Consider the following 14,721-nt stretch of genomic DNA (forward strand, 5'->3'; position numbering starts at 1 on the left):
TTACAGGGGGCTCAAGCCGCTGCCTGGACCGCAAAGTGCCCGGGACTCCAGAGCACCGGCCCCGACTTACAGGGCGGCCCTGGTCCCCAAGGCCTACGGAGGCTCCTTCTCTCCAATTCCGGGGCGCTCCCCACTAAGCGGGAGGGTGCCCAACGCAGGCTGCCAGCTGAAGGGAGCACAAAGGCTCCCAGACCCGTAGCCTGCTTACAGGCCGGTCCACACCCAGGGAGCCACGGAGCTCGGCCTTGCCCCAAGGCAACAGGAACCAGACTCTACAGTCAGGCAGTCAAACTCACGGCCTAAAGCCAAAGGGCCCCAGGGGCCCGAGGGGCCGGGAGCCCAGCCCCGACGACAGGGAGGGCACACGCCCGGCCCCATGACTCCTGGCCCCATGCCTCTGAAAGGCCGGGGCCAGGGATACCCGCCTGATTACAGGGGGTCCCTCCAACCGCCCGCCGAGGCCAGGGGACGCACACAACCCCACTTACGGGGCCGCCCCCCGCAGCCCGGCACCCCCCAACAAGCACCACGGAGCACAGGCTCCGGCCTGCGCCCCACTCAGAGGCCGGCCGGAGCCCAGCCGCAGCTCAGCACGGCAACACAGCCGGCTGCAGGAGCCCCTCCAGCCTCCTCAATGAGGCCGCCAGCGAGGTGGCACCAGCACTTCTTCAATCCGCACCCTTGCAAGGGCCCGGCAGCAGTCGTTCCTGTCACCTGGCTACAGCAGCCTTCCCAGCCCTGCTTACAGGCACCTGGGGCTGCCTCTGGGGACAAAGGGACAAAGGGGCTGCCCCTGGGGAAAAGTCCTCACCACGTGCCCCGACTACAGGGCCCGCACGCTGCCAGCTCACCAGCACAAAGGGCACCATAGGCCCAGACCCAGGCCCGGGCTACAGGCGGGTCATGATGCTCACGCTACCGTCCTCAGAGGGCAGGGGCAAGGCCGGACGCTTTCTCCACCCAAGCATTTTGGGGACCTGCCTGTGGCTGCACAGAGCTCCTCTTTCCCTCCTGGGAGCTCTAAGCTACACTGCTCTATTTCTAAAGGAGGGCTAAAGCACAAACGCACTCGCTCACTCACACCAACTAAGGGGAAGACAGGGGAGGGAGGGCAAGACAGTCCCAGAAGGGGGAGCAAGTTCCAGGCAGCCAAGCTGCTCAAGGCAGCCATCCCTACTGCTCAGTGGCAGACAAAAGCATCCGACCTGCACCGCACTGCACCCTGGGGAAGGCACAGTGGCCTGGACGCGCTGAGGCGCTTCAGGGCTGGCACAGGGACAAAGGCTGTGACGCGCCCCGACTACAGGGGCTTACGCTGCCCCGGGGACAGCAGCAGGCAGAAAGCTGCCACGTCTGGGGAAAAGCCCTGCCCTGCTTACAGGGCGGCCGGGCTGGGGGCTCGCGGAGCTCCGGTTCCCCCCTCAGGTGCGGAGACAGGGGCTCTCACCCTCCTTACAGGGTTGCCTCTCTCTCCGGGCAGCCAAAGGAGCACAATGGCAAAAGGCCAACCACAGCAAAGACCCGGCCCCGCGCACAGGGGAGGTCACCCAGTTCAAAGTCAGCCGCGGCACCTTGAAGGTGCCCCGGCCATGCCAGAAAGGCCTTTTTGCCCAGAGGGCCTCTCGTGCCCCCTCTTCAGCTCCAAACTCGCTCTTGCCTCGCAGTTCCACTCTTGAGCTCGAAGCTGCCTCTGCTTCCCGTCGCTCTTCCCTCCCTGTCCCTCGGCTTCTGCCAATGGACGACGGCACGCTCAGGCCTCAGAAGCTCCAGCTCCCGTGCCAGAAGGGAACCGCCACCCAACAGCCCCACAGCGACATCTCCAAGCCACCACCCAAACACCCCCCCCACACCTGCACAAGAGCCCCCAGCTTCAGCTTGACTCACCACCGCGACGTCCGGCTCAGTCCCGCGCCGTGCTGGCAGCTGGGCCCTCTGGGCAAAAGAAGCTGGGCATGCAAAGCAGCGGGCAAGAGGCTGCAGCCCTGCTTACAGGGGGCTCAAGCCGCTGCCTGGACCGCAAAGTGCCCGGGACTCCAGAGCACCGGCCCCGACTTACAGGGCGGCCCTGGTCCCCAAGGCCTACGGAGGCTCCTTCTCTCCAATTCCGGGGCGCTCCCCACTAAGCGGGAGGGTGCCCAACGCAGGCTGCCAGCTGAAGGGAGCACAAAGGCTCCCAGACCCGTAGCCTGCTTACAGGCCGGTCCACACCCAGGGAGCCACGGAGCTCGGCCTTGCCCCAAGGCAACAGGAACCAGACTCTACAGTCAGGCAGTCAAACTCACGGCCTAAAGCCAAAGGGCCCCAGGGGCCCGAGGGGCCGGGAGCCCAGCCCCGACGACAGGGAGGGCACACGCCCGGCCCCATGACTCCTGGCCCCACGCCTCTGAAAGGCCGGGGCCAGGGATACCCGCCTGATTACAGGGGGTCCCTCCAACCGCCCGCCGAGGCCAGGGGACGCACACAACCCCACTTACGGGGCCGCCCCCCGCAGCCCGGCACCCCCCAACAAGCACCACGGAGCACAGGCTCCGGCCTGCGCCCCACTCAGAGGCCGGCCGGAGCCCAGCCGCAGCTCAGCACGGCAACACAGCCGGCTGCAGGAGCCCCTCCAGCCTCCTCAATGAGGCCGCCAGCGAGGTGGCACCAGCACTTCTTCAATCCGCACCCTTGCAAGGGCCCGGCAGCAGTCGTTCCTGTCACCTGGCTACAGCAGCCTCCCCAGCCCTGCTTACAGGCACCTGGGGCTGCCTCTGGGGACAAAGGGACAAGGGGCTGCTCCTGGGGCAAGGTCCGCACACGTATCCCGACTACAGGGGCTTACGCTGCCCCGGGGACAGCAGCAGGCAGAAAGCTGCCACGTCTGGGGAAAAGCCCTGCCCTGCTTACAGGGCAGCCAGGCTGGGGGCTCGCGGAGCTCCGGTTCCCCCCTCAGGTGCGGAGACAGGGGCTCTCACCCTCCTTACAGGGTTGCCTCTCTCTCCGGGCAGCCAAAGGAGCACAATGGCAAAAGGCCAACCACAGCAAAGACCCGGCCCCGCGCACAGGGGAGGTCACCCAGTTCAAAGTCAGCCGCGGCACCTTGAAGGTGCCCCGGCCATGCCAGAAAGGCCTTTTTGCCCAGAGGGCCTCTCGTGCCCCCTCTTCAGCTCCAAACTCGCTCTTGCCTCGCAGTTCCACTCTTGAGCTCGAAGCTGCCTCTGCTTCCCGTCGCTCTTCCCTCCCTGTCCCTCGGCTTCTGCCAATGGACGACGGCACGCTCAGGCCTCAGAAGCTCCAGCTCCCGTGCCAGAAGGGAACCGCCACCCAACAGCCCCACAGCGACATCTCCAAGCCACCACCCAAACACCCCCCCCACACCTGCACAAGAGCCCCCAGCTTCAGCTTGACTCACCACCGCGACGTCCGGCTCAGTCCCGCGCCGTGCTGGCAGCTGGGCCCTCTGGGCAAAAGAAGCTGGGCATGCAAAGCAGCGGGCAAGAGGCTGCAGCCCTGCTTACAGGGGGCTCAAGCCGCTGCCTGGACCGCAAAGTGCCCGGGACTCCAGAGCACCGGCCCCGACTTACAGGGCGGCCCTGGTCCCCAAGGCCTACGGAGGCTCCTTCTCTCCAATTCCGGGGCGCTCCCCACTAAGCGGGAGGGTGCCCAACGCAGGCTGCCAGCTGAAGGGAGCACAAAGGCTCCCAGACCCGTAGCCTGCTTACAGGCCGGTCCACACCCAGGGAGCCACGGAGCTCGGCCTTGCCCCAAGGCAACAGGAACCAGACTCTACAGTCAGGCAGTCAAACTCACGGCCTAAAGCCAAAGGGCCCCAGGGGCCCGAGGGGCCGGGAGCCCAGCCCCGACGACAGGGAGGGCACACGCCCGGCCCCATGACTCCTGGCCCCACGCCTCTGAAAGGCCGGGGCCAGGGATACCCGCCTGATTACAGGGGGTCCCTCCAACCGCCCGCCGAGGCCAGGGGACGCACACAACCCCACTTACGGGGCCGCCCCCCGCAGCCCGGCACCCCCCAACAAGCACCACGGAGCACAGGCTCCGGCCTGCGCCCCACTCAGAGGCCGGCCGGAGCCCAGCCGCAGCTCAGCACGGCAACACAGCCGGCTGCAGGAGCCCCTCCAGCCTCCTCAATGAGGCCGCCAGCGAGGTGGCACCAGCACTTCTTCAATCCGCACCCTTGCAAGGGCCCGGCAGCAGTCGTTCCTGTCACCTGGCTACAGCAGCCTTCCCAGCCCTGCTTACAGGCACCTGGGGCTGCCTCTGGGGACAAAGGGACAAAGGGGCTGCCCCTGGGGAAAAGTCCTCACCACGTGCCCCGACTACAGGGCCCGCACGCTGCCAGCTCACCAGCACAAAGGGCACCATAGGCCCAGACCCAGGCCCGGGCTACAGGCGGGTCATGATGCTCACGCTACCGTCCTCAGAGGGCAGGGGCAAGGCCGGACGCTTTCTCCACCCAAGCATTTTGGGGACCTGCCTGTGGCTGCACAGAGCTCCTCTTTCCCTCCTGGGAGCTCTAAGCTACACTGCTCTATTTCTAAAGGAGGGCTAAAGCACAAACGCACTCGCTCACTCACACCAACTAAGGGGAAGACAGGGGAGGGAGGGCAAGACAGTCCCAGAAGGGGGAGCAAGTTCCAGGCAGCCAAGCTGCTCAAGGCAGCCATCCCTACTGCTCAGTGGCAGACAAAAGCATCCGACCTGCACCGCACTGCACCCTGGGGAAGGCACAGTGGCCTGGACGCGCTGAGGCGCTTCAGGGCTGGCACAGGGACAAAGGCTGTGACGCGCCCCGACTACAGGGGCTTACGCTGCCCCGGGGACAGCAGCAGGCAGAAAGCTGCCACGTCTGGGGAAAAGCCCTGCCCTGCTTACAGGGCGGCCGGGCTGGGGGCTCGCGGAGCTCCGGTTCCCCCCTCAGGTGCGGAGACAGGGGCTCTCACCCTCCTTACAGGGTTGCCTCTCTCTCCGGGCAGCCAAAGGAGCACAATGGCAAAAGGCCAACCACAGCAAAGACCCGGCCCCGCGCACAGGGGAGGTCACCCAGTTCAAAGTCAGCCGCGGCACCTTGAAGGTGCCCCGGCCATGCCAGAAAGGCCTTTTTGCCCAGAGGGCCTCTCGTGCCCCCTCTTCAGCTCCAAACTCGCTCTTGCCTCGCAGTTCCACTCTTGAGCTCGAAGCTGCCTCTGCTTCCCGTCGCTCTTCCCTCCCTGTCCCTCGGCTTCTGCCAATGGACGACGGCACGCTCAGGCCTCAGAAGCTCCAGCTCCCGTGCCAGAAGGGAACCGCCACCCAACAGCCCCACAGCGACATCTCCAAGCCACCGCCCAAACACCCCCCCCACACCTGCACAAGAGCCCCCAGCTTCAGCTTGACTCACCACCGCGACGTCCGGCTCAGTCCCGCGCCGTGCTGGCAGCTGGGCCCTCTGGGCAAAAGAAGCTGGGCATGCAAAGCAGCGGGCAAGAGGCTGCAGCCCTGCTTACAGGGGGCTCAAGCCGCTGCCTGGACCGCAAAGTGCCCGGGACTCCAGAGCACCGGCCCCGACTTACAGGGCGGCCCTGGTCCCCAAGGCCTACGGAGGCTCCTTCTCTCCAATTCCGGGGCGCTCCCCACTAAGCGGGAGGGTGCCCAACGCAGGCTGCCAGCTGAAGGGAGCACAAAGGCTCCCAGACCCGTAGCCTGCTTACAGGCCGGTCCACACCCAGGGAGCCACGGAGCTCGGCCTTGCCCCAAGGCAACAGGAACCAGACTCTACAGTCAGGCAGTCAAACTCACGGCCTAAAGCCAAAGGGCCCCAGGGGCCCGAGGGGCCGGGAGCCCAGCCCCGACGACAGGGAGGGCACACGCCCGGCCCCATGACTCCTGGCCCCACGCCTCTGAAAGGCCGGGGCCAGGGATACCCGCCTGATTACAGGGGGTCCCTCCAACCGCCCGCCGAGGCCAGGGGACGCACACAACCCCACTTACGGGGCCGCCCCCCGCAGCCCGGCACCCCCCAACAAGCACCACGGAGCACAGGCTCCGGCCTGCGCCCCACTCAGAGGCCGGCCGGAGCCCAGCCGCAGCTCAGCACGGCAACACAGCCGGCTGCAGGAGCCCCTCCAGCCTCCTCAATGAGGCCGCCAGCGAGGTGGCACCAGCACTTCTTCAATCCGCACCCTTGCAAGGGCCCGGCAGCAGTCGTTCCTGTCACCTGGCTACAGCAGCCTCCCCAGCCCTGCTTACAGGCACCTGGGGCTGCCTCTGGGGACAAAGGGACAAGGGGCTGCTCCTGGGGCAAGGTCCGCACACGTATCCCGACTACAGGGGCTTACGCTGCCCCGGGGACAGCAGCAGGCAGAAAGCTGCCACGTCTGGGGAAAAGCCCTGCCCTGCTTACAGGGCGGCCGGGCTGGGGGCTCGCGGAGCTCCGGTTCCCCCCTCAGGTGCGGAGACAGGGGCTCTCACCCTCCTTACAGGGTTGCCTCTCTCTCCGGGCAGCCAAAGGAGCACAATGGCAAAAGGCCAACCACAGCAAAGACCCGGCCCCGCGCACAGGGGAGGTCACCCAGTTCAAAGTCAGCCGCGGCACCTTGAAGGTGCCCCGGCCATGCCAGAAAGGCCTTTTTGCCCAGAGGGCCTCTCGTGCCCCCTCTTCAGCTCCAAACTCGCTCTTGCCTCGCAGTTCCACTCTTGAGCTCGAAGCTGCCTCTGCTTCCCGTCGCTCTTCCCTCCCTGTCCCTCGGCTTCTGCCAATGGACGACGGCACGCTCAGGCCTCAGAAGCTCCAGCTCCCGTGCCAGAAGGGAACCGCCACCCAACAGCCCCACAGCGACATCTCCAAGCCACCACCCAAACACCCCCCCCACACCTGCACAAGAGCCCCCAGCTTCAGCTTGACTCACCACCGCGACGTCCGGCTCAGTCCCGCGCCGTGCTGGCAGCTGGGCCCTCTGGGCAAAAGAAGCTGGGCATGCAAAGCAGCGGGCAAGAGGCTGCAGCCCTGCTTACAGGGGGCTCAAGCCGCTGCCTGGACCGCAAAGTGCCCGGGACTCCAGAGCACCGGCCCCGACTTACAGGGCGGCCCTGGTCCCCAAGGCCTACGGAGGCTCCTTCTCTCCAATTCCGGGGCGCTCCCCACTAAGCGGGAGGGTGCCCAACGCAGGCTGCCAGCTGAAGGGAGCACAAAGGCTCCCAGACCCGTAGCCTGCTTACAGGCCGGTCCACACCCAGGGAGCCACGGAGCTCGGCCTTGCCCCAAGGCAACAGGAACCAGACTCTACAGTCAGGCAGTCAAACTCACGGCCTAAAGCCAAAGGGCCCCAGGGGCCCGAGGGGCCGGGAGCCCAGCCCCGACGACAGGGAGGGCACACGCCCGGCCCCATGACTCCTGGCCCCACGCCTCTGAAAGGCCGGGGCCAGGGATACCCGCCTGATTACAGGGGGTCCCTCCAACCGCCCGCCGAGGCCAGGGGACGCACACAACCCCACTTACGGGGCCGCCCCCCGCAGCCCGGCACCCCCCAACAAGCACCACGGAGCACAGGCTCCGGCCTGCGCCCCACTCAGAGGCCGGCCGGAGCCCAGCCGCAGCTCAGCACGGCAACACAGCCGGCTGCAGGAGCCCCTCCAGCCTCCTCAATGAGGCCGCCAGCGAGGTGGCACCAGCACTTCTTCAATCCGCACCCTTGCAAGGGCCCGGCAGCAGTCGTTCCTGTCACCTGGCTACAGCAGCCTTCCCAGCCCTGCTTACAGGCACCTGGGGCTGCCTCTGGGGACAAAGGGACAAAGGGGCTGCCCCTGGGGAAAAGTCCTCACCACGTGCCCCGACTACAGGGCCCGCACGCTGCCAGCTCACCAGCACAAAGGGCACCATAGGCCCAGACCCAGGCCCGGGCTACAGGCGGGTCATGATGCTCACGCTACCGTCCTCAGAGGGCAGGGGCAAGGCCGGACGCTTTCTCCACCCAAGCATTTTGGGGACCTGCCTGTGGCTGCACAGAGCTCCTCTTTCCCTCCTGGGAGCTCTAAGCTACACTGCTCTATTTCTAAAGGAGGGCTAAAGCACAAACGCACTCGCTCACTCACACCAACTAAGGGGAAGACAGGGGAGGGAGGGCAAGACAGTCCCAGAAGGGGGAGCAAGTTCCAGGCAGCCAAGCTGCTCAAGGCAGCCATCCCTACTGCTCAGTGGCAGACAAAAGCATCCGACCTGCACCGCACTGCACCCTGGGGAAGGCACAGTGGCCTGGACGCGCTGAGGCGCTTCAGGGCTGGCACAGGGACAAAGGCTGTGACGCGCCCCGACTACAGGGGCTTACGCTGCCCCGGGGACAGCAGCAGGCAGAAAGCTGCCACGTCTGGGGAAAAGCCCTGCCCTGCTTACAGGGCGGCCGGGCTGGGGGCTCGCGGAGCTCCGGTTCCCCCCTCAGGTGCGGAGACAGGGGCTCTCACCCTCCTTACAGGGTTGCCTCTCTCTCCGGGCAGCCAAAGGAGCACAATGGCAAAAGGCCAACCACAGCAAAGACCCGGCCCCGCGCACAGGGGAGGTCACCCAGTTCAAAGTCAGCCGCGGCACCTTGAAGGTGCCCCGGCCATGCCAGAAAGGCCTTTTTGCCCAGAGGGCCTCTCGTGCCCCCTCTTCAGCTCCAAACTCGCTCTTGCCTCGCAGTTCCACTCTTGAGCTCGAAGCTGCCTCTGCTTCCCGTCGCTCTTCCCTCCCTGTCCCTCGGCTTCTGCCAATGGACGACGGCACGCTCAGGCCTCAGAAGCTCCAGCTCCCGTGCCAGAAGGGAACCGCCACCCAACAGCCCCACAGCGACATCTCCAAGCCACCACCCAAACACCCCCCCCACACCTGCACAAGAGCCCCCAGCTTCAGCTTGACTCACCACCGCGACGTCCGGCTCAGTCCCGCGCCGTGCTGGCAGCTGGGCCCTCTGGGCAAAAGAAGCTGGGCATGCAAAGCAGCGGGCAAGAGGCTGCAGCCCTGCTTACAGGGGGCTCAAGCCGCTGCCTGGACCGCAAAGTGCCCGGGACTCCAGAGCACCGGCCCCGACTTACAGGGCGGCCCTGGTCCCCAAGGCCTACGGAGGCTCCTTCTCTCCAATTCCGGGGCGCTCCCCACTAAGCGGGAGGGTGCCCAACGCAGGCTGCCAGCTGAAGGGAGCACAAAGGCTCCCAGACCCGTAGCCTGCTTACAGGCCGGTCCACACCCAGGGAGCCACGGAGCTCGGCCTTGCCCCAAGGCAACAGGAACCAGACTCTACAGTCAGGCAGTCAAACTCACGGCCTAAAGCCAAAGGGCCCCAGGGGCCCGAGGGGCCGGGAGCCCAGCCCCGACGACAGGGAGGGCACACGCCCGGCCCCATGACTCCTGGCCCCACGCCTCTGAAAGGCCGGGGCCAGGGATACCCGCCTGATTACAGGGGGTCCCTCCAACCGCCCGCCGAGGCCAGGGGACGCACACAACCCCACTTACGGGGCCGCCCCCCGCAGCCCGGCACCCCCCAACAAGCACCACGGAGCACAGGCTCCGGCCTGCGCCCCACTCAGAGGCCGGCCGGAGCCCAGCCGCAGCTCAGCACGGCAACACAGCCGGCTGCAGGAGCCCCTCCAGCCTCCTCAATGAGGCCGCCAGCGAGGTGGCACCAGCACTTCTTCAATCCGCACCCTTGCAAGGGCCCGGCAGCAGTCGTTCCTGTCACCTGGCTACAGCAGCCTTCCCAGCCCTGCTTACAGGCACCTGGGGCTGCCTCTGGGGACAAAGGGACAAAGGGGCTGCCCCTGGGGAAAAGTCCTCACCACGTGCCCCGACTACAGGGCCCGCACGCTGCCAGCTCACCAGCACAAAGGGCACCATAGGCCCAGACCCAGGCCCGGGCTACAGGCGGGTCATGATGCTCACGCTACCGTCCTCAGAGGGCAGGGGCAAGGCCGGACGCTTTCTCCACCCAAGCATTTTGGGGACCTGCCTGTGGCTGCACAGAGCTCCTCTTTCCCTCCTGGGAGCTCTAAGCTACACTGCTCTATTTCTAAAGGAGGGCTAAAGCACAAACGCACTCGCTCACTCACACCAACTAAGGGGAAGACAGGGGAGGGAGGGCAAGACAGTCCCAGAAGGGGGAGCAAGTTCCAGGCAGCCAAGCTGCTCAAGGCAGCCATCCCTACTGCTCAGTGGCAGACAAAAGCATCCGACCTGCACCGCACTGCACCCTGGGGAAGGCACAGTGGCCTGGACGCGCTGAGGCGCTTCAGGGCTGGCACAGGGACAAAGGCTGTGACGCGCCCCGACTACAGGGGCTTACGCTGCCCCGGGGACAGCAGCAGGCAGAAAGCTGCCACGTCTGGGGAAAAGCCCTGCCCTGCTTACAGGGCGGCCGGGCTGGGGGCTCGCGGAGCTCCGGTTCCCCCCTCAGGTGCGGAGACAGGGGCTCTCACCCTCCTTACAGGGTTGCCTCTCTCTCCGGGCAGCCAAAGGAGCACAATGGCAAAAGGCCAACCACAGCAAAGACCCGGCCCCGCGCACAGGGGAGGTCACCCAGTTCAAAGTCAGCCGCGGCACCTTGAAGGTGCCCCGGCCATGCCAGAAAGGCCTTTTTGCCCAGAGGGCCTCTCGTGCCCCCTCTTCAGCTCCAAACTCGCTCTTGCCTCGCAGTTCCACTCTTGAGCTCGAAGCTGCCTCTGCTTCCCGTCGCTCTTCCCTCCCTGTCCCTCGGCTTCTGCCAATGGACGACGGCACGCTCAGGCCTCAGAAGCTCCAGCTCCCGTGCCAGAAGGGAACCGCCACCCAACAGCCCCACAGCGACATCTCCAAGCCACCACCCAAACACCCCCCCCACACCTGCACAAGAGCCCCCAGCTTCAGCTTGACTCACCACCGCGACGTCCGGCTCAGTCCCGCGCCATGCTGGCAGCTGGGCCCTCTGGGCAAAAGAAGCTGGGCATGCAAAGCAGCGGGCAAGAGGCTGCAGCCCTGCTTACAGGGGGCTCAAGCCGCTGCCTGGACCGCAAAGTGCCCGGGACTCCAGAGCACCGGCCCCGACTTACAGGGCGGCCCTGGTCCCCAAGGCCTACGGAGGCTCCTTCTCTCCAATTCCGGGGCGCTCCCCACTAAGCGGGAGGGTGCCCAACGCAGGCTGCCAGCTGAAGGGAGCACAAAGGCTCCCAGACCCGTAGCCTGCTTACAGGCCGGTCCACACCCAGGGAGCCACGGAGCTCGGCCTTGCCCCAAGGCAACAGGAACCAGACTCTACAGTCAGGCAGTCAAACTCACGGCCTAAAGCCAAAGGGCCCCAGGGGCCCGAGGGGCCGGGAGCCCAGCCCCGACGACAGGGAGGGCACACGCCCGGCCCCATGACTCCTGGCCCCATGCCTCTGAAAGGCCGGGGCCAGGGATACCCGCCTGATTACAGGGGGTCCCTCCAACCGCCCGCCGAGGCCAGGGGACGCACACAACCCCACTTACGGGGCCGCCCCCCGCAGCCCGGCACCCCCCAACAAGCACCACGGAGCACAGGCTCCGGCCTGCGCCCCACTCAGAGGCCGGCCGGAGCCCAGCCGCAGCTCAGCACGGCAACACAGCCGGCTGCAGGAGCCCCTCCAGCCTCCTCAATGAGGCCGCCAGCGAGGTGGCACCAGCACTTCTTCAATCCGCACCCTTGCAAGGGCCCGGCAGCAGTCGTTCCTGTCACCTGGCTACAGCAGCCTTCCCAGCCCTGCTTACAGGCACCTGGGGCTGCCTCTGGGGACAAAGGGACAAAGGGGCTGCCCCTGGGGAAAAGTCCTCACCACGTGCCCCGACTACAGGGCCCGCACGCTGCCAGCTCACCAGCACAAAGGGCACCATAGGCCCAGACCCAGGCCCGGGCTACAGGCGGGTCATGATGCTCACGCTACCGTCCTCAGAGGGCAGGGGCAAGGCCGGACGCTTTCTCCACCCAAGCATTTTGGGGACCTGCCTGTGGCTGCACAGAGCTCCTCTTTCCCTCCTGGGAGCTCTAAGCTACACTGCTCTATTTCTAAAGGAGGGCTAAAGCACAAACGCACTCGCTCACTCACACCAACTAAGGGGAAGACAGGGGAGGGAGGGCAAGACAGTCCCAGAAGGGGGAGCAAGTTCCAGGCAGCCAAGCTGCTCAAGGCAGCCATCCCTACTGCTCAGTGGCAGACAAAAGCATCCGACCTGCACCGCACTGCACCCTGGGGAAGGCACAGTGGCCTGGACGCGCTGAGGCGCTTCAGGGCTGGCACAGGGACAAAGGCTGTGACGCGCCCCGACTACAGGGGCTTACGCTGCCCCGGGGACAGCAGCAGGCAGAAAGCTGCCACGTCTGGGGAAAAGCCCTGCCCTGCTTACAGGGCGGCCGGGCTGGGGGCTCGCGGAGCTCCGGTTCCCCCCTCAGGTGCGGAGACAGGGGCTCTCACCCTCCTTACAGGGTTGCCTCTCTCTCCGGGCAGCCAAAGGAGCACAATGGCAAAAGGCCAACCACAGCAAAGACCCGGCCCCGCGCACAGGGGAGGTCACCCAGTTCAAAGTCAGCCGCGGCACCTTGAAGGTGCCCCGGCCATGCCAGAAAGGCCTTTTTGCCCAGAGGGCCTCTCGTGCCCCCTCTTCAGCTCCAAACTCGCTCTTGCCTCGCAGTTCCACTCTTGAGCTCGAAGCTGCCTCTGCTTCCCGTCGCTCTTCCCTCCCTGTCCCTCGGCTTCTGCCAATGGACGACGGCACGCTCAGGCCTCAGAAGCTCCAGCTCCCGTGCCAGAAGGGAACCGCCACCCAACAGCCCCACAGCGACATCTCCAAGCCACCACCCAAACACCCCCCCCACACCTGCACAAGAGCCCCCAGCTTCAGCTTGACTCACCACCGCGACGTCCGGCTCAGTCCCGCGCCGTGCTGGCAGCTGGGCCCTCTGGGCAAAAGAAGCTGGGCATGCAAAGCAGCGGGCAAGAGGCTGCAGCCCTGCTTACAGGGGGCTCAAGCCGCTGCCTGGACCGCAAAGTGCCCGGGACTCCAGAGCACCGGCCCCGACTTACAGGGCGGCCCTGGTCCCCAAGGCCTACGGAGGCTCCTTCTCTCCAATTCCGGGGCGCTCCCCACTAAGCGGGAGGGTGCCCAACGCAGGCTGCCAGCTGAAGGGAGCACAAAGGCTCCCAGACCCGTAGCCTGCTTACAGGCCGGTCCACACCCAGGGAGCCACGGAGCTCGGCCTTGCCCCAAGGCAACAGGAACCAGACTCTACAGTCAGGCAGTCAAACTCACGGCCTAAAGCCAAAGGGCCCCAGGGGCCCGAGGGGCCGGGAGCCCAGCCCCGACGACAGGGAGGGCACACGCCCGGCCCCATGACTCCTGGCCCCACGCCTCTGAAAGGCCGGGGCCAGGGATACCCGCCTGATTACAGGGGGTCCCTCCAACCGCCCGCCGAGGCCAGGGGACGCACACAACCCCACTTACGGGGCCGCCCCCCGCAGCCCGGCACCCCCCAACAAGCACCACGGAGCACAGGCTCCGGCCTGCGCCCCACTCAGAGGCCGGCCGGAGCCCAGCCGCAGCTCAGCACGGCAACACAGCCGGCTGCAGGAGCCCCTCCAGCCTCCTCAATGAGGCCGCCAGCGAGGTGGCACCAGCACTTCTTCAATCCGCACCCTTGCAAGGGCCCGGCAGCAGTCGTTCCTGTCACCTGGCTACAGCAGCCTCCCCAGCCCTGCTTACAGGCACCTGGGGCTGCCTCTGGGGACAAAGGGACAAGGGGCTGCTCCTGGGGCAAGGTCCGCACACGTATCCCGACTACAGGGGCTTACGCTGCCCCGGGGACAGCAGCAGGCAGAAAGCTGCCACGTCTGGGGAAAAGCCCTGCCCTGCTTACAGGGCAGCCAGGCTGGGGGCTCGCGGAGCTCCGGTTCCCCCCTCAGGTGCGGAGACAGGGGCTCTCACCCTCCTTACAGGGTTGCCTCTCTCTCCGGGCAGCCAAAGGAGCACAATGGCAAAAGGCCAACCACAGCAAAGACCCGGCCCCGCGCACAGGGGAGGTCACCCAGTTCAAAGTCAGCCGCGGCACCTTGAAGGTGCCCCGGCCATGCCAGAAAGGCCTTTTTGCCCAGAGGGCCTCTCGTGCCCCCTCTTCAGCTCCAAACTCGCTCTTGCCTCGCAGTTCCACTCTTGAGCTCGAAGCTGCCTCTGCTTCCCGTCGCTCTTCCCTCCCTGTCCCTCGGCTTCTGCCAATGGACGACGGCACGCTCAGGCCTCAGAAGCTCCAGCTCCCGTGCCAGAAGGGAACCGCCACCCAACAGCCCCACAGCGACATCTCCAAGCCACCACCCAAACACCCCCCCCACACCTGCACAAGAGCCCCCAGCTTCAGCTTGACTCACCACCGCGACGTCCGGCTCAGTCCCGCGCCGTGCTGGCAGCTGGGCCCTCTGGGCAAAAGAAGCTGGGCATGCAAAGCAGCGGGCAAGAGGCTGCAGCCCTGCTTACAGGGGGCTCAAGCCGCTGCCTGGACCGCAAAGTGCCCGGGACTCCAGAGCACCGGCCCCGACTTACAGGGCGGCCCTGGTCCCCAAGGCCTACGGAGGCTCCTTCTCTCCAATTCCGGGGCGCTCCCCACTAAGCGGGAGGGTGCCCAACGCAGGCTGCCAGCTGAAGGGAGCACAAAGGCTCCCAGACCCGTAGCCTGCTTACAGGCCGGTCCACACCCAGGGAGCCACGGAGCTCGGCCTTGCCCCAAGGCAACAGGAACCAGA

Source organism: Sturnus vulgaris, chromosome 3 (genome assembly GCF_052056855.1).
Source record: "Sturnus vulgaris isolate bStuVul1 chromosome 3, bStuVul1.hap1, whole genome shotgun sequence".
NCBI classification, from domain to species: domain Eukaryota; kingdom Metazoa; phylum Chordata; class Aves; order Passeriformes; family Sturnidae; genus Sturnus; species Sturnus vulgaris.